At 44.8% G+C, this 23,868-nt stretch overlaps 2 protein-coding genes across 9 annotated transcripts in view; one reads left to right on the top strand and one right to left on the bottom strand.

Moving 5' to 3' along the window:
* The window catches only part of LOC135915999 (uncharacterized), a 34,063-nt gene extending 24,336 nt beyond the window's left edge, over nt 1-9,727 (top strand). Inside the window, exons 9-13 of one of the 5 annotated variants that reach the window (XM_070530829.1) lie at nt 527-686; nt 4,085-4,257; nt 4,530-4,704; nt 5,119-5,293; nt 9,313-9,726. The gene's annotated coding sequence lies outside the window, so the exon portion shown is untranslated. Of the gene's footprint in view, nt 1-526; nt 687-3,817; nt 4,258-4,529; nt 4,705-5,118; nt 5,294-9,312 lie in introns of all 5 variants that reach the window. The other 4 variants (XM_070530828.1, XM_065449197.1, XM_070530830.1 and 1 more) reach the window with 4 other exon arrangements.
* The window catches only part of LOC135900084 (puratrophin-1-like), a 716,878-nt gene that overhangs the window by 688,893 nt on the left and 4,117 nt on the right, over nt 1-23,868 (bottom strand). The window lies entirely within an intron of this gene.

Raw genomic sequence — 23,868 nt, 5'->3', positions numbered from 1 at the left:
CAATGTATGACAAACTTAACTCCGAAATAGTCTCACTTAGGGAATCTATCGCTAAACTCGCTTCAAAATCCGATGAGGTGGAAAACCGGTCACGCCGGGACAATATCAGACCTTCATCAGACCTCTCAGACCTTCAAGCTAAAATTGACGACTTGGAAAATCGTTCCCGAAGGTCAAACGTAATATTCTATGGAATTGACGACGGGGAACAATTTGAAACATGGGAATCGTCCGAACGTCTTGTACGTGACTTCTGCAGGAACCGACTTGACTTTTCGATTTCGTCACTGGCCAGGGCTCACCGCATAGGTCGTTTCTCCTCAGATAAAAAGCGCCCCATCATCGCTAAACTTTTTAATGACAAAGAAGTCGAAACTATTCTGAGCAAAGGCTTCAAACTAAAGAATACGCCCTTCAGTGTCGCACGGGACTATTCGGAGGCTGTGCGGGACAAACGCAGGAAGTTGTTGCAGTTTTCGAAAACACTAAGGAAGGAGGGTGATCGTGTACGTCTTATTTTTGACAGGCTGTGCCTAAATAACGTCACCTACACTTGGGACACAACTTCTAATTGCGCGGTGTGTGTACCCCGCACAGACGCACGCTCAGCAATGACTCCACCTACGTGACGTGCCCCTTCTAAGCGTCAAGCACATGTAACCACCCCATCTCGTTCAGATGGAAAGGTATCTTTCTTCTACACTAATATCAGAAGTGTTCTTCCTAAAAGTATTCAACTATCTTCTATTATCGACTCAAGTTCGCCTTCCATCATCGCACTAACAGAAACGTGGCTCAACGATACTGTTTCCGATAATAACATTCTTGTCAGTCAAGTAGATTTTAACTTTTTTCGCTGCGATAGAAAGGATCGAAGAGGCGGGGGTGTGCTTATTGGAATTTCTAAAGATTTCTTTGCTATACCTATCTTTGTCAACTCATTTCTTGAAAGCGTATTTGTGTCCCTGAAGCTTGGTTCCACTGACCTCATTGTTGGTATTTTTTATCGCCCCCCGGACATGAATGCGACCTTCGAAGGGGAATTTCATCGCGTTGTTGTTGACATATGCGGGAGGTTTCCAAATGCCGTTCTTTTAATCTTCGGAGACTTCAACTATCCAAATATTCAATGGTCTACACTATCTGTTTCAGCCAACGATACTCAGGCACAGGAATTTCTTGACTCTTGCCTTGATTTTTCGTTGTGCCAGCTTATCGAAAAACCTACACGTTGCTCGAGCACATGCGCAAATATTCTTGACCTAATTTTAACTTCTCGACCTGACCTGTTTACTGACATAGCCCATCTCGATGGTCTTTCTGATCATGACATAATTACTGGAAGCTTAACTTGTTCACTTAACCAAAAGACAGTTGCTGAAAAGTGTATAAGGTGCTATAAGCGAGCCAATTTTGATGCAATGTGTATCGAATTATCCCATTTCACGGACCATTTTTTAGACGCCTACTTGTCACGTTCCATTGAAGATAACTGGAACCTTTTTAAACATACTCTCTCAAACTTAATTAACAAATACATTCCAGTTATGACTATCAAAACAAGCAACATTTCTCCATGGTTCAATCAGCAATTACGTCGACTTAATAATAAAAAGAAACGACTTTTTAGAATGGCAGACAAAAACAGACTATCAGCTTCATGGTGTCGCTATAAAAAGTGTGACAAGGAATATCAACAACTTTTAAAAACTACTCGTCGTCGCTTTTTCAGTCGTGATTTGCCATCTTTGCTAATAAATAACCCTCGGCGCTTTTGGCGCACAATAAATCCCAGCAACCACCCCGATGTAACTCTTGCTAATACCAATGGTTCTCCTGTTACTGAATCAGAATGTGCTAAGTTATTAAATGACTCATTCTCAACAGTTTTTACTCTTGAGGATATTACTACATGCCCTAGCATTGATGTTGTTTCCGGTATTAATATGACTGAAATAATTATTGATGAAGCTGGTATTTTATCTCTACTTGGAAAATTAAAAACGTCATCTGCATCTGATCATAATGGCTTCAACAACAAAATACTTAAACATATTTCTTCTGGTATCTATCGTTGCTTGGCAGCAATCTTCTCTCTATCAATGTCGTCAGGCACAATTCCTCAGGACTGGCTAATAGCAAAAGTAGTGCCCATATTTAAATCAGGGGATCGCTCGTCTCCACTTAACTACAGACCTATATCTTTAACTAGTACCATCTGTAAACTCTTGGAACACATTATACACTCACAAGTAATTACATATTTAGAGCAACACAATATCATCTTCAAATACCAGCACGGTTTTCGCAAGGGCTTCTCATGTGAAACACAACTTGCAGGATTTACTCAGGATTTACACTCATCATTGGACGCCGGCATCCAAATTGACGCCATATTCCTTGACTTCTCAAAAGCGTTCGATCGAGTTCCTCACCACCGGCTCTTACTAAAACTTAGACATCTTAATATTCACCCACTTGTTCTGGCATGGGTGCAAGCCTTCCTCTCTAATAGACAACAGTTCACGTCCGTCAACAACTTTGACTCTCCTTTCGTCCCAGTCTCATCCGGTGTTCCTCAAGGAAGTGTACTTGGTCCATTGCTTTTCCTAATTTATATAAATGACTTACCCTCGTCCCTCAAATCTAAAGTTAGGCTATTCGCTGATGATTGTGTTATTTACCGCAACATCTCTTCTGAAGCTGACCGCCAATCGCTACAATCTGACCTTGACTCCTTAACTTCATGGTGCACAACTTGGCTAATGACACTAAATCCTTCAAAAACTAAAGTGATGTCTTTCTCTAAAAAAGCTTCTCGAATTCCTACCTCTTACTTGCTAAATAATACTTCAGTGGAACTTACGACCACGTACAAATATCTCGGAGTTAACTTTCAGTCTGACCTGTCCTGGAATAACCATATTAACGTCACCCTAGCTTCAGCAAACCGCTCACTTGGGTTTCTTAAACGTAACATGAAACATACCCCATCGCACTTACGTAAACAGGCTTATATCACTTTAATCCGTCCTAAAATAGAATATGCCTCAGCCATTTGGGATCCCGATCAAGTCTACAATATTAAAAACATCGAAGCCCTGCAGAACCGTGCTGTGCGTTTTATTTTTTCGGATTATTCACGTCACACCAGCGTCACTTCATTGAAGAATCGTGCTGAACTGCAAGTATTATCATGTCGGCGTAAAATCGCTCGCTTATCACTTCTTCATAAGCTTTACCATCATGCATCACTTCGCGAGGACTTCTTTAGGCCACCCCTTGCCATCTTTCCCCGCCGTGATCACCCTTTTAAAATCGAACGCTTCACGTGTCGCACACTAACTTATGCCAGATCATTCATCCCGCGCACCATAACCGAGTGGAATAGCTTGCCATCACACATCGCAACCGTCACCGACATAAATGAATTTCAGAAACTTCTAATCCTTAATGAAAGTGCCTAAACCTTTCTTGTGTCATGTCCCACCCCCATTTTTTTTTTGTTAAGAATGATGTTAAAAGATCTTCTTGTCCTCTATGTAACATGCATATTGTTTTGGTTATTGTTCCTATTTTTATTGCGATGTTTTGCCTTTTTCTTTTAAGTTTACGTTTTGTATTGTTTACTGATTCGTTGTACATTAATGGTCTGAGTGCTTTCTATGACTCAAATTACCCTCCATTTTTCGTGTGTTTGTGATACGTATTCTTCTTGTACACTTCTGATTATTTTTTACCAGCACAATAATCTTATTCCTTTTGTATTATTATCTTTTGTGGTTATTGTTTATTAGTTCCCAATTTTTGTTTTCAGCTTACTACTCACTTATTACATCTGTATGCGTTACTGCACCACCACCCCCTATGTAATACCCTCCTGCGAGAGGGCCTTTAGGGGTATTCTGAATAAATAAATAAATAAATAAATAAATCTGTCCTGCTCGTCAGCTTTTCCACTGGGGAAACACGATGTGCAGCATTTTTCAAACATTCATTTAGTTCTTCCTCCGTGCCTCAACCAGAAGAAAGTCTCAGCTATAGACCACGTTTCGTGAATGTGTTCTGTCCCCTCTATGACCAGGTCTTTCCCGAGGGCAGCAGCCAGAAGCGGCTATTTAAAAGTGAGTGCAAGATGCTGTGCATCTTAGCATACATGCGCCTTCTGGAAAGACGCACACCATGGAAGATCAGATATCTGGCCCAGGAGTGGTGTCACGGACTCTCGAATAATTTTTGAGGAAGTTCGGCCCTCGGGTAAGTGACATTTCACATCTTTTGTCTAGCATTCTACTCTGCACTAGGCGGATGATGGCAGGAATATTGGGACCTCAAGTGATCAACAATGGTTTATTCAATTGCCCAGGCTATAGATGCTATCCGCCGGCTCGCAGAGTTTTACCCGCCGACCTGCAGCATTTTACAAACATTTGTTTAGTTCTTTCTCAGTGCCTCACCCAGAAAAAAGTTTCTGATGTGTGTCACGTTTCTTGAATGTGTTCTATCACATTCCTGCCCTCTGTGTCCAGGTGTTTCCCGAGGGTAGCAGCCAGAAGCGGGTATTTGAAAGGGAGTACAAGATGGTGTGGATGTGAGCATCCCAGCGCCTGCTGGGAAAACGCACACGATGGAAGATCAGATATAGCTGACCCAAAAGTGGTGTCACGCAATCTCGAAAAATTATTGAAGCAGTTCGGCCCTCGGGTAAGTGACTTCATATCTCTTGTCTAGCATTCTACTCTGCAATAGGCAGATGATGACAGGAAGATTGGGCACTCAAACAATCAACAAGTCTTTACCTAGGGATTCCTGAAGCTGGATTGAACGATTCAACGAGTAGACTTCAGGAAAGCTATTAAAAGTGTTACTTGTCGAAGGCAAGGTCCGAGCGGAAGGGAGCAGCGACATTCCTTGTTTGCTGTCAGATATTCTTAGGCTGGCTGGTTTTGCATAACACGAACTCTGCGATCCGCCGGCTCGCAGAGTTGTATCCGCCGACCTGAAGCATTTTACAAACATTTGTTCAGTTCTTTCTCAGTGCCTCATCCAGAAAAAAGTTTCTGATGTGTGTCACGTTTCTTGAATGTGTTCTATCACATTCTTGCCCTCTGTGTCCAGGTGTTTCCCGAGGGTAGCAGCCAGAAGCGGGTATTTGAAAGGGAGTACAAGATGGTGTGGATGTGAGCATCCCAGCGCCTGCTGGGAAGACGCACACGATGGAAGATCAGATATAGCTGACCCAAAAGTGGTGTCACGCAATCTCGAAAAATTATTGAAGCAGTTCGGCCCTCGGGTAAGTGACTTCATATCTCTTGTCTAGCATTCTACTCTGCAATAGGCAGATGATGACAGGAAGATTGGGCACTCAAACAATCAACAAGTCTTTACCTAGGGATTCCTGAAGCTGGATTGAACGATTCAACGAGTAGACTTCAGGAAAGCTATTAAAAGTGTTACTTGTCGAAGACAAGGTCCGAGCGGAAGGGAGCAGCGACATTCCTTGTTTGCTGTCAGATATTCTTAGGCTGGTTGGTTTTGCATAACACGAACCTCCACTACGTAACTGGATACTTAGTCTCATGTCACGTTCCCTAGCGCTTATTCTCATAATTCATTGGTTGCTGCTGTTTATCAATTCACCCCTATTCTGGCCTTAGACGGCAGCCAGCATAATGGCATACACACGTAGTTACCGTGTTTATCTTGTCATATGATTTGTCAGTAACATCACCTCGTTTCCCTCTTGTTCTTCCCTTGTTTCCTTGATAGTAGGCATCAGCCAGGCTTATTGGCTCGTTTAGGGCGGTGCATTGAACAAATACTCCATATCATCATCATCATCATCAACAACATATTTTAAGTACACTGCGGGACGAAGGCCTCTCCCTCCGATCTCCAATTACCCATGTGCTGCGCCAACCGATTCCTACTTGCGCCTGTGAATTTCTTAATTTATTCATCCTACCTGGTCTTTTGCCGTCCTCGACTGCGTTTCCCTTCTCTTGGAACCCATTCTGTTAACCTAACGGGCCACCTGTTATTTGACCTACGCATTACATGACCTGCTCAGCTCCATTTCTTCCTCTTAATGTCGATTAGAATATCGGCTATCCCCTTTTGCTTTCTGATGCACACTGCTCTCTCCGCCTCCTTGACGTTACGCCTTTCATTCTTGGTTCCGTCGCTCTTTGTGCGGTCCTTAACTTGTTTTCTAGCTTCTTTGTCAGTCTTGTCAGTTAGCACCGATAGAATACATCGATTGTATACCTTTATTTTTTTAGTGATAATTGTAAGCCTCCAGTAAGGATCTGAGTGTGTCTGCCGTATGCGCTCCAACCCAATTTTATTATTCTGTAAATTTCCTTCTCATGATCAGGGTCTCCTGTGAGTAATCGTCCTAGGTAAACGTATTCCTCCGCATAATCTAGAGGCTGACTGGCGATCCTGAACTCTCTTTCCCTTGCCAGGCTATTGATCATTCTTTTTTTGTTTTCTGCATATTAACCTTCATAACACCTTTACCCTCTCTATGTTAGGGTCCTGAATCATTTGTTGCCCCTCCTCTGCAGTATTACTGAATGGAACAATGTCGTCGGCAGACCGAAGGCTCCTGAGTTATTTTCCGTCGATCCTTACCCCTAAGGCATTCCAATTTAATAGCTGGAATACTTCTTCCGAGTACGCAGTGAATAACATTGGAGAGATTGTGTCTCCTTTTCTGAACCCTTTCTTTAACGCTATCTTCCTACTTTTCTGGTGGAGGACTAGGGCAGCTGTGGAATCTTTGTAGATAATTTCTAAAACATTTACGTAAGCATCCTCTACTCCTTGCTTTCGTAGTGCCTCTTTGATTGCCGGTATCTCTACTTAATCAAATGCCTTTTCGTAATCTATGAAATCCATGTAGAAAGGTTGCACATTTCTCGATTACCTGATTGATTACATGGATGTGATCCATTGCACATTATCCCTTCCTGAAGCCAGCCTGTTCTCTTGGTTGACTGTAGTCAAGTGCTGCCCTTATTCTATTGAAAATTCTCTTCGTGCATATTTTAAACAATACTGGAAGTAAGCTAATGGGCCTATAATTTTTCAGTTGTTTAACGTCTCCCGTGGATTAGTATAATGTTTGTATTCTTGCAGTTCTCTGGGACCCTTGAAGTCGTGAGACATTTCATATAAAGGGCCGCAGGCTTTTCCAGCATGTCTCCTCCATATTTCATTAAATCGACTGTTATTTCATCTTCTCCTGCCGTTTCTCGCCATTTCATGTCTTGCAAGGCCCTTCTAACTTCATCGCAAATTATAGAAGGAGCCTACATTCAAAGCAGGTGTCCTGGCTCGTCTGGGTATTGTGCTGGTAATGATAGAAGTATTTCGCTGCGTTTACGATATCTTCGAAATTACTGATGATATTACTCTGCTTGTCTTTCAGTGCATACGTCTTCGCTTTCCCTATGCCAAGTTTTCTTTTCACTGATGTCATGCTGTGCCATTTATTACTGCTTCCTCAGTCTTTCTTACGTTATAATTTCGAGTATCCTTTGCTTTCGCCTTGTTGATCAGCTTTGACAATTCCGCGAATTTTATGTAAACTCTCGAGTTGGACTGTTCGATTCTTTATCGTTTCTTTATTAAGTTCTTCGTTGCTTGGGGGAGCTTACCTACTGGTTGCCTTGATGCATTGTCGCCCATTCCAAGGGCTGCTTCTGAAGTCATCGTATTTACGGTTTCATTCATTACCTCTACGTCATCTACAAAGGCTACATATTTCTTTGCAGGTACCAGCCTGAATTGGTCCGCTTTTATCTTTAGTGCGTCTAGGTTGGCCTCTTTCTTCTTGACCAATTTTACTCTTTCTCTCTTCAAATTCAGGTGAATCTAGACCTCACTAACCTATGATCAGGGCACTTTACCCTACCTAACACTTCTACGTCTGGCATTATGCTTGAATTGGGAGAATGTATGAAATCGATTTCATTCTTTGTTTGGCCATTATGGCTTCTCCAGGTCCACTTTTCGTGGCGACGCTTTCCGAAGAAGGTGTTCATTACCCGTAGCTTATTCCTTTCCACGAATTCAACCAACATCTCTCCTCTAGTGTTTCTGGAGCCGACGCCGTAGTTGTCAATTGCTTCTTCACTAGCCTGCTTTTCCCCCACGTTTACATTTAAGTCGCCCATTACTACAGTATACTAATTCGTGGATAATTCCACGTCTTCATAAAACTGATGTACTTCATCACCATCATGACTGGATGTTGGAACGTAGCCAAGCAGAACTTTTTGTTTGGATAGTTGGTGCATGTTACTGAAGTACTAAAGCGCCTAACAGACGACACAAGAAGAGGCACGGACGAGCGCTCGTCCATGTCTCTCCTTGCGTCGTCTGTTTGGCGCTTTATTACTTCAGTTGGGGCGTGGCTTATACCACCTTTAATCTATGCCCATTAAGTTTTATTACGACTACTGCTACCCCCTCATTAATGCTGTAGAACTCGTCAGTGTTGCCCGCTAAGTCCTTATGTATTAGGAATCCTACCCCGTATAACCTCTTATCTGGGAGTACTCTATAGCAGAGCACGTCGTCGTTAGTCAGTACTGTATAAGCCTCATCAGTTCTTCTAACCTCACTAAGGCCAATGAAATCCTAAACAATGCCTGATAGCTCCTCAAAGAGTCCTGCTATGTTAGCCCCACTCGAAAGACTTCGGGTATTGCAAGGGTCAATTTCCATTGGCGGCCTCTCCGGGTTCAGATATTCTTAGCACCCTCTGCTGCGTTACAGTTCTAACCACCGCTTCGGTCAGGTGCTCCGCAGCTGTGGTGGACTGAGGGCCATGGGTTAATTGTAGGGGTCATGAGGGAGGTAGTGGCCAGATACCGCACCATGCCTGCCAATTCCGGTTCTGGTGAGGGAGTGACTTTGTTGAAGCTTAGTGGGCCTTCCTAATTCGATTAGTATAGCCCCACTGGTTCTCGGCGTTTTAGCCGATATCAGACGCCACTCCAGACTTGGAGATGTTTGAGCGCTGGAGATGGTGAATTCCAGGTTACCACATTCAGAATGAAAAAAAAAAGGTTATGTACTAATAAAATTTCCCCATGGAGCTCATGTTTCGTACTATAGGCTGAACTTGCTGGAGAATTGAATTCTTAATCAGTTCTGCATCTGTACGCTTTCCACGATTCTGAAGATGCAAGAACTGTGGTAACTAAATTCCAGTGAACAGAATTAGCACCTGAAGGGGACATATTTTGTTCATCTCGTAAACAGCTACTATACAGAATGTTCTTTTTCGTTCTTTCCTAGGCTTCTGGGAAAGTGCATTCTGGGACTCCTCGAAGCAGCGCAGCGCCTGATTGCCGAACTTCAAGAAAGAGATCATCTAAGTCACCGACTTATCTAAGTCAAATTCTGGCGTTTCTTACGCTGTAGTCGGTAGACCCTTCTCAGTAACTGAAATTCTGCACATGGAAACGAGCATCCTCACATCTGATGGCTACGTGATATTGTCACCTGGAAAACACATCAAGCAATTAAAGCTGCAAAAGACAATTACATTCAGACTCATTAAACGTTGCCAAAGCTTTATTTCATGTACAAAAGAGATTTCCTGTACTTACTGGACGTTATTCAATCCTGTGCACTATGTACACATCTCGTCAGCATATCATATCATGAGTGCCAGTGATGAGTACCATGATAATACGCTTGCGACCATATTGCCATATCTACAAAAAAGAACCAAGCAACTCTACCATCGCTGTCTCTGTCACTGATTTGCGACTTCCTTACGGAAAAAGCTGAAGAGCAATTGGCAGCGTGCGTGGGGCACTGGCTTAAGAACACGGAGTTTATTGAGGGCTTAAAACGCAGGCCGCCTATAACGAAAACACGAGAAGCTGATGTTATTTTCTTTCTAAGGAGAGGTCACACGTATGACACCCACTCTAATCTGTTGACGGGGGATGAACCTCCTGTCTGTGGTAGATGGGGCGAGAAGCTGGCGGTGCTTCAAGTAATGTGTTGGGAAGGAGGCGCTCAAAGAAAAAAGTACTTTCCTCTGGCATACAAACACATTCTCCTCCACCCGTCAATGTTTCTTGGCATAGAACCTATGTTAGTTCTTTACAATAGGCTGGTGTGTTGCGAGTAATCCGCCCTAGAGATTCGTAGAGAATCCTATTCACTAGCGGCTTCAACTGCTATGGCGCTTTTGTAGAGTGCATGGCTCCCAATCCTTGTGTTCAAGGGCGCTGGTGAGGCACTACTGTCAGCGACTGGATTTGCTACATAACCCCCTTGTAACGTAACTTTTACGATCATAGCATACGTCACTATTCATTGTCATTATTTTAACTTATTTGCTGCGTAAAATTTTGGGCCTCAGCAGGGTTACATTTATCATTTGCAATAAATTTTTCCATTGACAACTCATCACGTTTTCTATGGCTCTCTTCGGCCATATTTGGCCATTGCGCAAAGAAACGTCATTAGTGCACCCTGTCTTTTGGCAATTTAGGCATTAGGCTGCACTCAGAAGGCTTCGGAGCAGGCAGCGCCATCTCTTATGTACTCCCCAAGCGGCCTATAAGCCCAGAAATCTTCCTTTGTGGTAGCAAGACGCGGAAGCTCATTTCACTTGTTAAATTCATTTTTAATGTCTCAAAACAACTATAGAGGTATGAGAGACGCCACGGTGGAGCCCTGGAAATCAATTTGGACCACCTGAGGTTTTTTTTCATAAGCACCTGAAGTAGAGCAGTGTTTTTACATTTTGCCCTCAGTGAGACGGAGCCGCCACGGCAGTCAAGCGAACCCGTGACAGCGTGCTCATCAGCACAACACCACAGGTGCCGTGGCGCGTTAACTAATTCCCTAACTTTGCATAGAAGCACTCTTTACGGAAAGTCAAATGTACTTCTCATTAGGGGAGGTGGTAGGTTAATTAGCTAATTATGAGGGCTTGCACACTCAGGCTGAGATGCACCATATGGACACCCTCCTCCGTACGGCACTAAAGGCAGCGCTGGGACTACCCCGACATGCGTATTACTACGACTGGGGGTGCACAACACCATCCGCGAACTAGTCGAAGGTCATTTTAACAGCCAATTGCAACGCCTGCAACGAACAATGCAAGGGTGCCACATTCTATCCCGGCTAGAATACCAAACACCAAGAAAACCACATCAGGAAAACCGCACACTTCTTGCGCTTAGCATTCGCAGCAAAATTCACGGGTCTCCATTTCCACGGAATATGCACCCTGGCCGTCATAAAGGCCGAAGAAAGGCAAGAGCACAAGCCCCGGCTCGACTATTTGGCGATGACACATCGAACACACCGGTCCTATACACCGACGTGGCCCTCTACTCACAAAAACGTTCCCTATGTCTAGTCGTACCAGATAGTACAGGCATTCTGAGGGCTTCGGCCACGCTCAACACTGTGGACAGTCGCATGGCCGAAGAGGCTGCTATCACCCTAGCCATCGTACACGCTTCAACCATGCCGGCACCGGATGGGCCCATCACAGTGGACATTGATTCACAGGCCACGTGCACGACTTTGGCACAAGGGAGGGTGACACCCTACACACACCGCATCCTTACATCATTACACCCCACAGCGTTACACAGGGTGCGTATCGTCTGGACACCTGGACACGCATCTCTCCATGGTAATGAACGCGCTAATGCGGTAGCCCGAGAGCTAGCTAACCGGGAGCCATTGAAAGAGCTGTCCAACCCAGACGACGCACCAACAGAACCACTAACTATACTGAAACGCTACAATATTACAGAGATACCAGGAGGCACTTCCCTCCACCACATAATTCTCTTAACCGAGAAAATGCCGTCGTGTGGCGACAGCTTCAAACTAATTCATTTCCCTGGCTCTTTTATCTTCACCTCTTCCACCCCTCACAATACCCCTTATACTGTCCCTATTGTGGATCAAATCACACAGTATATCATTGCACCTGGGAGTGCCCACACTCTCCAGGTTACTCCCCTATTCCTTCACCTTCATCTTCCCCCTGGGAGACTGCGCAGACTAGCTCAGACCCGCAAAAGCAGCGACGGCTGTTCCGGCGGGCACGCGTAGTGGCGCGAGCCAATAGGGCCCTGAACTAAGGGCTCCACCCCACGAGGAAGTCACCTAATATTACAAATAAATGTTCTCTCCCTCTCTCTCTCTCTCTCATTAGGATTTTTCAATTCTACAGTTTGAACGTTGGAATGGAGTGGACACCTCGTTGAGGATTGCCACTGATGTTTGTGCATCTGTGCTTCAAAAGATGAGAATCTGAAAATGTTCTCAAGATAAACCCCTGAGGAACTTTAAGCTTTTTTTTAAAAGAAAGGAATATAAGCTAGCCAATATTTGCATTGTTGTTCCTTCACTGAAATTGTTACAAAGCCTAATACAACAATGAAGTTGAGTAAGCAAGGAAAAGCGTGGGCTGTGGAAAATGTATGCAAACTTATTTTTCGTTACTACTGTACGTAGTGACCTGTGTAGTATGTATATGCAGGCCAATGCTTGTTTTTGTCCGTTCACTTTTCTTTTGACGATGTGTTTAGCTTTGTGCATTTAGTGGGTGAACAACTGGCTCACCTGCCAACTTTTAATACATTGTGCTATATAAAAGATGAGAAATGAGTCGTCATTCTTGTGCAGTGTTTCACCAATTGTAATGTTAGTGTGCACTGTTATGTTTGGCAATGTAATAATTATGCAGCTGATTCATTAGTGAATTCATCCTATCTTGCACTGCTTAAGAAAAAGTTGGCGTCACATGCTAAAAAAAAATTTGTCACCCATTTTCAAATCCTAATGCTACTCCGTTTTTTAGATGTTTTCGTTCTTTACATCCTATACTAACTAGCCCAACATTAAACATTTTAAAACGCCAGTGTTCTGGTTTTTCATTGTTGTACTTCCTTCTTGAAAAACCAACAATTAGCTTTGAATGCTGCGTGCAGTGTGGCTGGAAACATGCCGATCGTTACGCGGTGCACGTCCACTACAAGACGGAGGGATGGTTTCATTAAGATTTTAACTATTTCAGCTACATAGACAAATATACACTATAATTCGCATATCACACTTCAGCTGTAGTGAAAACCCGATGCAATAGTTTCACGCCAGTTAACCAGTGTCGTAGCTGGACCTCGGGCCCACACCACACGGGTCAGCTCTTATTTCGCGTGTTCATTGTAAAGTATCCATACCATTTCTGTCATATTTATGTAACTTTAGTTATTTTAGCCACATGTTTCTTAATGCTTGCTACATTCCTTAGGCATTGAGAAACCAAATGCCTGTACACGAACGGTATAATATAACTATATTGGCCGTATGCTGTACAAAAGAGTACGTAATTTTTGTTCACTATTGTGTCTTGATACACCAGCAGTAGTAGAAAAGCATTTGGCGAGAAGATTCTTGCAAAAAAAAATTTTCCTCATCCTTATGCAGTGTCGCTTGACTTCGTTCTGCGCATGCCGTTGTGTTGCACGTCTATAATTTCGGGAAACGTATTAGAAGCTGCTTAATAATGATTGTACAGTAATTTCCCTGCACTGCTGCTGCTGTCGGACTTGGCCTTAGTAGAAGTATTCTAATGTACTTGCAAAAAAATCATTTTAAGATATTGGAGATGTGTTGTCTCCAAGCATGGCAGAAGCTGCAGTGAACAAACGCAAGGTCCCTCGAGCGGCCAGTCGCGCGGCAATTGTGCGTGTATTCGCGGGATTCCATCATGCTTGGAAAAACACTTTTATGTAGCGCGTGTTTAAGCAGTGGAAACCTGTATCGCGAATTTTTTCATGTCACTCTACAATTTTCTCATTTACGTTTTTCATCTAATTATAATATTTGCGAAGTTTATTGATGAATTAAAACTAATTATGTAATTAGGCGGAATACGAAAAACAATCGGAGTATCTCCAAGTGACGGCACACACCATTACCTTGCTTCTGTCCAGCTACGTAGCATTTGCAAATTTTTAAAGTTCAGCTCAAGTTACGTGGGACACCCGGTATATTGACCCGTGCACGTGTATCTGGTGGCCGCTTTTCACGGACTAAGAAATGTTAAATGTTATCCCTCGGCGCAAGACGCGCCTGCGTGTATCGAAAGTTTCGCGAATGTTCTCGATGGTTCCATCCGTTGCCTATTGTCCCCGAACCTTGTGTAGTGTGATTGTATGCGCGGCGCGAATTGTTTAGTACGTTCTGGAAGGCACGCAAGCACCACCGATTACGTTGGGACCGTCGTATAAAAGCCGACGCGCTCGACCAACCACTGATCAAATTTCGACGATCGCCGACTGTGCTCTTGCTGCCATCGTTGTGCTTCGAGTGTCACTTGCTTTTGTGGGTACAAGTTCTCCCAATAAAAGGATAGTTTCGCGATTTAGTTTTGCTGCTGTGTTCTTCACTGTCGCTACAACGTGGTGATGTACTGTCTAGCATGCATTCACAAGTTGTCACTCAGCACAGGTCATGTCTACTGTATCATTTTATGTTGTCGCCGATTCTATCTTATAGCCTTATCCGATCCGATTATGTGCGCAATGTGGTTCCTGGTGTAAATTTTCGTATTTACACGAGCCACGCCTTCACTCTGGAAAGTATCATACTTTCCAGAGTAAAGGCATGGCTCGTGTAAATTTTAGTATTATACTTTCCAGAGTAAAGGCATGGCTCGTGTAAATTTTCGTATTATACTTTCCAGAGTAAAGGCATGGCTCGTGCAAGTTTTCGTATTTACACGAGCCATGCCTTTACTCTGTAAAGTATGAAGCTACACCTACAAATAGCTGGCGGACATAATATTTGTTATCAGATTCGACACCTTTGCTCGCCGCTATCATTATTTCAGTTTACCTGTCTTGCTGGGCATAATATCGCCCAATAAAGAGCTAGATTCTTCCACATTTAGAGCGCAGCTCGTAGGCGCCCGTTCCTACGGCATTGTCCCTCGTAACCGAGCGAGTGAACAGAGCGAAGGGTGAAAGCGATCGCGGAGCGCAGTGGAAGATGAGAAACGGTGATAGCGAAGAGAAGGCGAGGAGGAAAGCGGAGAAGCCATAGAGCTTCCTACAATATGCTAGAGGGAACTCTGGCGCTGAAATCGCTGGCCCACCATTGGAATTATGGGAAGCACATGGATTTGTCTGATCCTCGCGCTTGTGGATTCAGACGTTCATGTGGCTTTGTTTATCGCGTTTTATTGGCCTTCATTGTGAATTTCAGAGCAATCTAAGCTCTTTGAAATGCAGAAGACGCTCCGAGCTCGCAGAATCGCTACTAATTGCAACGATTGAGCTTGTCGAGGTGGCCAAATTGAAACGCCCCAAGTGTCTCAAAGCACATGCCCACGATAAATTAATAAGGGCGTTTCACATCGCTTGGTTTCAATATCAGGCTTCTGTGCTGGAGGTCCTATGGTTGAATCCTGCCATCCTGCAACCTTAATGATGTTTATTTAGTTATTTATTGCACAATACATTGTTGTAAAAGACGTGTTTACAAAGTCATGAAGCCGCTTGAAGCCAGAAGTCAGTGGCTATGGTGTTGGGCTGCTGAGCAGGAGGTCGCGGGATCGAATCCCGGCCGCGGCGGCCGCATTTCGATGGGGGCGAAATGCGAAAACACCCGTGTACTTAGATTTAGGTGCACGTTAAAGAACCCCAGATGGTCGAAATTTCCGGAGTCCTCCGCTACGGCGTGCCTCATTATCAGAAAGTGGTTTTGGCACGTTAAACCCCATAATTTAATTTTAATTGAAGCCAGAAGGACGCAGTTTAGGCAAATCCACGTACTTCCCATAATTCAAATGCTGGTTCAACCGCTCCTATTGCAGCTCGCGAGGACACTAGTGCCAGAGCTCCTTCTAGTAATTATTGTATCAAAGTGTATTGGAGAAGCAGAGTGCCGTGGAACCATGACGCGGAAAGCGGAGGAGGAGGGTACGGCAAAAGCGTGAGAAGAAAAGCGTAGTGCCACGCAAGATGGGCTTTGCAGCGACGATGGCTTTGAAATGCCGCCTGAGTAGCGCGCGTCGTCTCTTTGGAAGCAAAGCGCTGCATGAGCGGAGGTCTGTCTGCGGCGGCTACTGTGAATCTCGCTCACACGTCACACATGCGCCGCCTCTTGCGATCTCCCGATTAGCGAGGCAGTCGCGCCACATTCTCCACGCCAGCCAATATATCGTGAAATGAAAACACGTATCCAGCTCCGTTCAAATATCGCATTAGGGAGTATCGTCATTGTCGATGAATTTTTGTTTGCTCATTTTGTTTCTTCACCGTCACTATAACGTAACAGTATAGCGACAGCCTTGGGGGCCGCAAGGGGCATGCGTACCCAAGAATGGTATCCTTCGGGTATGACGAGACTCGAGCTGCCTGTATACGCATCTCCAAATCTAAAACGCTATCAAAGGAAAAGCTAGCGTCCATCTGGTGGTTGAAAAGGCAGTGTGCCATTGAATAAAAATCATTTTGGTGCAGGCGTTGAATTTGGCATCACCTTTCCTGGGCACTCGCTTTAAGTAGATGTTAGGGCGGCATGTTCCTGCGCGCAAGGCCCTGATTCAAATAGTCATTCAAGCCCCGAAATGCTTCACGTTTGCAGCGGATACATTTTCCTGCACGGTTCGTCTAAAGAGCAGCGACCGTCATTTCCGTAGCTGATGTGCTCGCGTCTAATTTTGCGGCGTGGCACCTTTCCATGGACCTTCCTGGACTCGTTGCTTGCAGACGTAAGGTGTGCACGTCCAAGGAATTCGTCACCGTTTGCCTGCATGCTTCCGGTTCACACCTGTGCGCCTGCGGCACTGTCCGAACACTATACATAGGATGATATTCCGAGATACCGTGTTTTGGCTTGGATCGGTCACTGCGCGATTAATGATAAGAAAGAGGAATGAAATGGTTAGTTACAAAATTCCGTCCATTGCTCGTGTTCTCGGTGATAGCTCGACTTATCAGCGTTTCTTCAGCTTGCCGACGGGGTGCTGCTATCTGAGGTCTCATACAACGCTTGCCACTGAACTCTAGCGTAAAGAAATCATTTTATTGCGATAGCAATTATATGGACACTCCAGGCGGATTTCTGCCGTCGCCGTGAGGTTCCATATGAGTGAAAGCCTGTGATGGTGAGCCGGCGAACGCGGTTCAACCTCGCGTGCGCGAGCGGGACACGCGGCCCGGATGCATGCCCTCTCCTGCGGCGCGCGAGGCAGGGGGGCGAGGCGAGAGAGGGGCCTTCTTCTCCGGCGGCTGCTACGGTACCTCGATGTCCTCCTCGCCCGCCGCTCCGTACAGCTTAGAACGACAGAAAGCTGAGCTAGTTGGTAAGGATCCATCCATTATGCAAAAAAAGAGGTGAGGCGTGCAAACAGGACACGAGAGTAGAGAAGATGCACAACACGAACTCCGGCTATCAACTGAAGGGAGCACTGAGGCGAAAACAGAAGGAAGACACAAAACTCATCTGCGCAAGCTCAGGAATGGTATCACCACGTGTCAGTCGGTTACACGTGTCGGTCTACGTGAGAGATAACTGTTAAGGCATTTCCACCATTATAGATATGCCATGCCTCTACCGTAAGACGCGTATCTTACTTTACGCGTATTACTTTATATAAGAAGAGATTAAGTGCTTTAAACAGTTATCTCTCACGTAGACCGACACGTCTAACCAACTGACACGCGGTGATACCATTCCTGAGCTTGCGCAGATGAGTTTTGTGTCTTCCTTCTTTTTTCGCCTCAGTGCTCTCTTCAGTTGATAGTCGGCGTTCGTGTTGTGCACTTCTCTACTCTTGTGTCCTGTCTGCACGCCTCACCTTTTTTTTACGTAATGCTCCGTGCAGAGTGGCCACAACCGCCGGTTTTGCTTCGGTGTTGGCCCCCCGAATCACGGGCGCCGTAGGGACGCGTTGACTGCGCTCGTGCGTCTTGAAAGCGGTCTGCGACGTGGCTAAAGTGCGCGCCCGCGCGGGCCTCATCTTCAAAGCGATCTGCGATATTTGCAGAGTGCGCGTAGTGCTTGTAACTTCGTATGCGCTGTGCATGGGCGCATACGAGCTCAGACGCTCTCAAGCTACGAGCTCAATGGGCGCGCGGCTGCTGCCGCGATTCCTAGCTCCAGCGTTTTCACAGACAGTTTATGCTGTCATCGAGAGATGTGTGTTCATATTTACCTGTGCGCGCGTGACACCGTGCTGGTTAATTTAGTTAAAACGCGTTGACGGGTTAGTTGGCTTGAATCCGTGATAGAATGTGTAAGCGTGACTTAACAAGGAGGTAGAAAGAAGCAGACACACAAGGACAGCGCTGTCTCCATGTGTATGTTTCTTTCTACGTCCTCGTTGAGTAACGCTTACGCATTCGATCATTGTTAATTTAGTTAGTAAGCGAATGTTTACAAGTTTATACGGCCGATAAAACTACTATCCTTACTTCGTACAGTTACTACTAATTTGCTATCACAATCGGTGCTTCGCCTTTCCGGCGGAACTGCGAATTTTTTATCTCAAAAGCCGTTTTTGCCGAAGATTCCAGCAGACTTCCATTGCAAGCGTGCAACGGAAATTACGTCATTGCCTGACATGGTGGCACCTGTCCTGCCTAAGCCTTCCCGCTTGAGGCCGAAAGGGTGGGCGCTTCTAGCCCGTTCACTCCTTTCGTGCTAAGTGAGTTGTGTTGTAAACTTTCGCTACGCCTTCTCATCTCGATCGACAACAAAGTTTGGGCATTAGCTCAGCGGCCTCCTTGAAATAGTTTTCAATATCTAGAGTCGAAGGACCAATGGCTCTAAAGCCTATGGTTGCACACAGGCACCTCGCTATGCCACTGCAAGAGTACGGTGGCGCCATCTCTCATCGTCACGGCAAATGCGAAACACGCCGTGCGAAACCTCCATCTTTTGAGCCTTCTCGCCGCAGACGACACACACTTGCCCCCGGTAGTGAAAATTAACTCGGAATCCCGTGTCGGCGTGCCTGATAATCGTATCGCGATTCTGGCACATAAAATACCCGAAAAACTTTAAACGAAACACCAAATGAATTATTAAATAATTTAATAAACAAGTAAATAAATAAATATCTCAGCGCGTATCAGTGAATGGCGCAAGAAGCTGTCCGTGACATCAAATTCCGACCAAACTTATCTTGCGGGTAACCAACAAAAACAATCATTTTGTATTTTTTTTTACGATATAACCGGCACAGTAATAAAAGAAGCAAAATAGTATAAGCACTTGGGTGTTACGAACACAAACACGCTGTTCTGGTCAAGTAATATTGATGACGTCTGCTCATAAGCCATCCACCAGCTTGGGTTCTCAAGTGATAAACTAAAGACGGCACCAGCTGGCGCTAAATGTTTGTCTGTTACAAAGTTTATAATTCATGAACTGATATCACGTGGGTCGTTTTGCGTTTAAATAACCTACGCAAATTGAAAACGCATCAAAAACGCCCTGTGTGCTTTCTTAAATAAATATACGTCAACGAATTCATCAATGAACATACGCGTGAGCACGAAACTCCTTCATTAGATACATGGCGGTAAATTGCGATAAGTTTTGGTGCGCCCTGTATAACGGGTATTTGAAGATCGGCGCGAACGGCTGCATAGAACTGTTCTCTACCCGTGCATCCCTACTTCGACGTACACAAGACACGCTCCATTGTTTTGCACGCACTGGCACATATAAAATTTTCCTTCTTGTATATACGACAGAATGGAATGCGTTACCCGGTTGTTTTCGCAAGTCAATCTGAAAGTGGTTTGAAATGTGGTTTTGAAAGTGACATTATTTTATGATCAAATAATTCACTGAGCCATTCATTTATACGTCATGTATGTTATACCATGCTGCCTGGTGTGTCAAATGTATTAACTGTGATTGCTTGTATGTATGAACGTTTCTGTTAACTGTGCAAATTTTCTGTGCTGCTGTATTGTTTCCTTTGACCTACCGCCTACCTCCTACCTCCTTGGCCTTCCTGTAGACCACAGTACGTAATAAAAAAAAGAACTTGGTCACATGACTCTTTTGTTTCTGAGAGCTTCATCTCCATTTCATATCCCTTTATTTGATACGTTTGTCGCTGTAGTACATGCTGCCAACCCTAGGGAAATTTTTCTAGATCTAGGGTTTTAAACATAAATTGATTATTGAAAGGGAAAAATTTAACCAAATCTAGCGCAATTTCACACTCTAACATTGAAACGGTGAAAGTGCTGACTTGACGGCGTGTTTTGATTTCAGTCACAGCAAATCACCTTCGCATTGGCATGCGAACTACGACACGACTTTTGATTGCACATCAGTACAATTAACATATTTTGCCAAGTAAATTTAAGTTAAATTCTGAAGTTTTAAGTACCAAAACTACAACCTAATTATGAGGCACGCCGTACTGGGAGCGTACCTTCAACTGGGATTCTTTAACGTGCATCCAATGCACAGTACACGGGTGTTATTGCATTTCGCCCCCATCCATCTCGCCAAGTAAATGACAGGGCATGGATGCCCTGGACCCCTTAACGGACGACTACTGCTGCTGCGATTTTGCCGTTCATCGATGCGACCTCGGTCGATGTCTTTGAACTCTGAATGAAATATTTATACGTAACCGACGAGACAAACGAATCATGGAACACCAAACAAAGCATCACGGCCATGTCTGGGCGTAAGTGAACAAATATACCTAGGGCCGAGCACTACAACGCGGTCGTGGCATAACAGCCGACATTGCACGCGTACACTAATGGCGAATTCAACAAATCGCACCGGCGCGCACCGACGCCGTGTCCTGACATATAGCATGACTATACGTCAGGACACGGCATTAAAAAAGAAAAAGAATATTCTCATTGGTGTCCTGAAGTTGCGCACTGTTTTGACACTGTTATATTCTGTACGAGAGCTTCGGCCGGCGCCCACCTTTCATGCATTTCGAATAAGGTTCCGTATAATCATGGCACTTTGGTCTAGGTGCAGAACAACTTCGGACAACAATAAATTTAGTGCATAAGCGCTGAAGATTCTTCTGTGAATATGGCTTAAAAGCGGCTGTGATGTTCGCATACAAATTTGCACTACGACATCATTTCACCTTGAGTTCAGTATTGTCATTATTTGAGTTTATTTGCCATTATTTTGCATCACTGCGCATGACTGTGCTACGTGTGTACAACCTTATCTTTCAGAGCCAGCTGGTCAGATATCAGTCTCAACGTGGCAGGACCACATTGTGTGCATCGCAAAGAAAATATGATTCTTTGTAATTTTTTTTTTACTGGGCATACATGGGAACAACTATCATGTGGGCTCGGGGAAAGCCAGTAAACCCTGTCGTTCATCGCCACCACCAGCCGAGCCATGACATGCATTAGCAAGAGTTCTGTCAGGTCTTTTTTTTTTCTGCGTATCGTGGACATGCCAACCACCCGGCGCTGCACCTACCGTAGTATCCTGCAAGGCGGAGTACTAAATCAGACTTCGTTGGCCTCATTGAACGCCTGCCAATTGCAGTCAACTTATGAGTATACGAAGGCGACATCTGTTTCTCGACGTGGAGTGTAGCACGGTTTCAGATACATGTAAGAGTTCAAAAAGCTGCATGCCATATTGACAACATTGTGCATCGGCACTCAAGGCGTGAGAGTATTGCAAGATACTTGCTCACTGGTGGCATTTACTGTCAAATCAATGACGTCCTGCGCCATTTCCATATCAATGGATAGATCATCTCGTATGTTTGGACTCTCAGATTTCTCCATTTTATCATTAACAGCGACTCTTAGAGCGCGTGCGCGACCTACCTGAAACAGCGCCTGATAGCTGTTTCTTAGCATGTCAAGCTTTGTGGCAGGAGAACAGCTGGAACGTCAGCTCGTGCGATCTATGGATTGTACGTGCCATTCGTTCTCGAGTTTTTTTTTAGATATAGCTTGCCCCATTACTAGTTAACGCACAGAATACGTATCTTAATTTTGAAAAAGAGTGAATTCAAGCCTGGGCTTTCGTGGTTTTGTCTTCCTTTGCCAAGATGGTCATCAGCAATCGCAACTACTGCAAATTCTCGGGACCGTCCAATACAAGTACGTTACCGGGTAAGTGCATAGTGTGAACATTAGCACATTTCTCAAGGTGGTTCCCACTATTCCGCCTCGCTTCTAGCAGAAATGCAGCACACACTTTATTGTGCAACTAGATCTGCTTAACTGCACCTGTAAAGCACGAAGCTTCATTACGCAGCTAAACGATTGCTTCCTCCACTTGTTTGGCTATAGCTCATGTGCACGCGTCACCGTGACAGCATTTAAAAAAAATCAAATACCACTCACTGTAGATCGCGGCGTAAGCGAGTTTTCATGAGCCGACAAGCCAGAACAGGGCATCACGACAAGAAACGCACAGCTGTTTTCGGCGACCGACGCGTCCCGTCATATAGTTTCATACAATAATTGCTAGAGAGAACTCTGGCACTAGTGTCTACGGGAGCTGCAGGCGGAGCGGTTCAGCCAGCACGGAAATTATGGGGAGTACATGGATTTGCCTAAAGTTGGTCCTTCTGGCTTCAAACGACTTCGTGACTTTGTAAACTCATAATTTTCAACTATGTAATGTGTAATAAATAATTACAGAAACATTATTGAAATTGCCCGACAGCAGGATTCGAACACAGGACCTCTACCCAGAAGCCCTATATTGAAACCACTGCGCCACGGACGCATGCACCGACAAGTGCCATAGGAATTTCTCGCGGGCAAGTCAGCGCGTTGAGACGCTTGGTGCGTTTCGATTTGGCCACCTCGACAGGCTGAACCGCTGCAATTAGTAGTGATTGCGTGTGTCCGAAAAGTCTTCTGCACTTTGAAAAGTATTGATTGCGTGGATATTTAGGGCACATGAAGGCAGATAAAGCGCACAATAATCGAAGTCGCAAGAACGTCTGAAGCCATAATCACGAAGATCAGGCAAATTCGTGTACTTCCCATCATTCCAATGGTGGCTGAACAATCGCAGCGCCAGGTTCGCTCTAGTACTTATTGTAGGAATATGCGTCCCGTAACCTGCCCGTAACGGTCACTAGCCACTGTGGCGTTATATCTTGCAGCACAAAAGTAAGACAGTAAGTTTTGTTCAAGGGTGATATTTTTGAGCGATCACTTCCGGTATACTGTCAGGTCCTTTCGATTAACGTACGTTTTCTGAGCTATTTAAAAAGTGCAGCTAAAGTTTAGGTTGAGCTCCTGAACCTTCTGCACCCGTGTGATTTTCAGTGCCAATATCGTGCAGTGACGAACTAGCAGACGATTTCTCCGGCGCCATGGCAGCAGACAACGCTACAAGAAATATGACCGTGCTGCTGGATGGCGCGCCGATAGAAATTGCGCCCTGAATCGGCAACGGCGGCACCCATGCCCACGATAGAAGCCAATATTCGCGCGTGCCCCTCTAACCTGTATCGAGACCGGCGGAAAAGGCCGCTTAAACCCGTATTCAAAATAGTTTTTTTTTTTTCCTACCTATTCACAATATCGAGGTATTCTTTTTTCTGTCACACCAACTTACCCGCCAGTATTGCAAATAAACCATTACCTGCTCATTTTGCCGTCGAATGCTGGCAAAGACGGCACGGTGAATTTCACAACAGTGGGCATTCGTGATACAATCGCAACACATGCTGGACAACGCCTGCAACGAAAGGCACAAGTTGCAAGCGCAGAAGCTGAAGACCTGCTCCACATCCGTACTTTTGCGCCCATTTCCGGAAAGCCTAGCCTAGTGTCGCGCATGTGGCTGCACTTCAGCACTGGT

This window comes from Dermacentor albipictus, chromosome 1 (genome assembly GCF_038994185.2).
Source record: "Dermacentor albipictus isolate Rhodes 1998 colony chromosome 1, USDA_Dalb.pri_finalv2, whole genome shotgun sequence".
Lineage (NCBI taxonomy): Eukaryota > Metazoa > Arthropoda > Arachnida > Ixodida > Ixodidae > Dermacentor > Dermacentor albipictus.
This window is presented reverse-complemented; position numbering and strand designations above follow the sequence as displayed.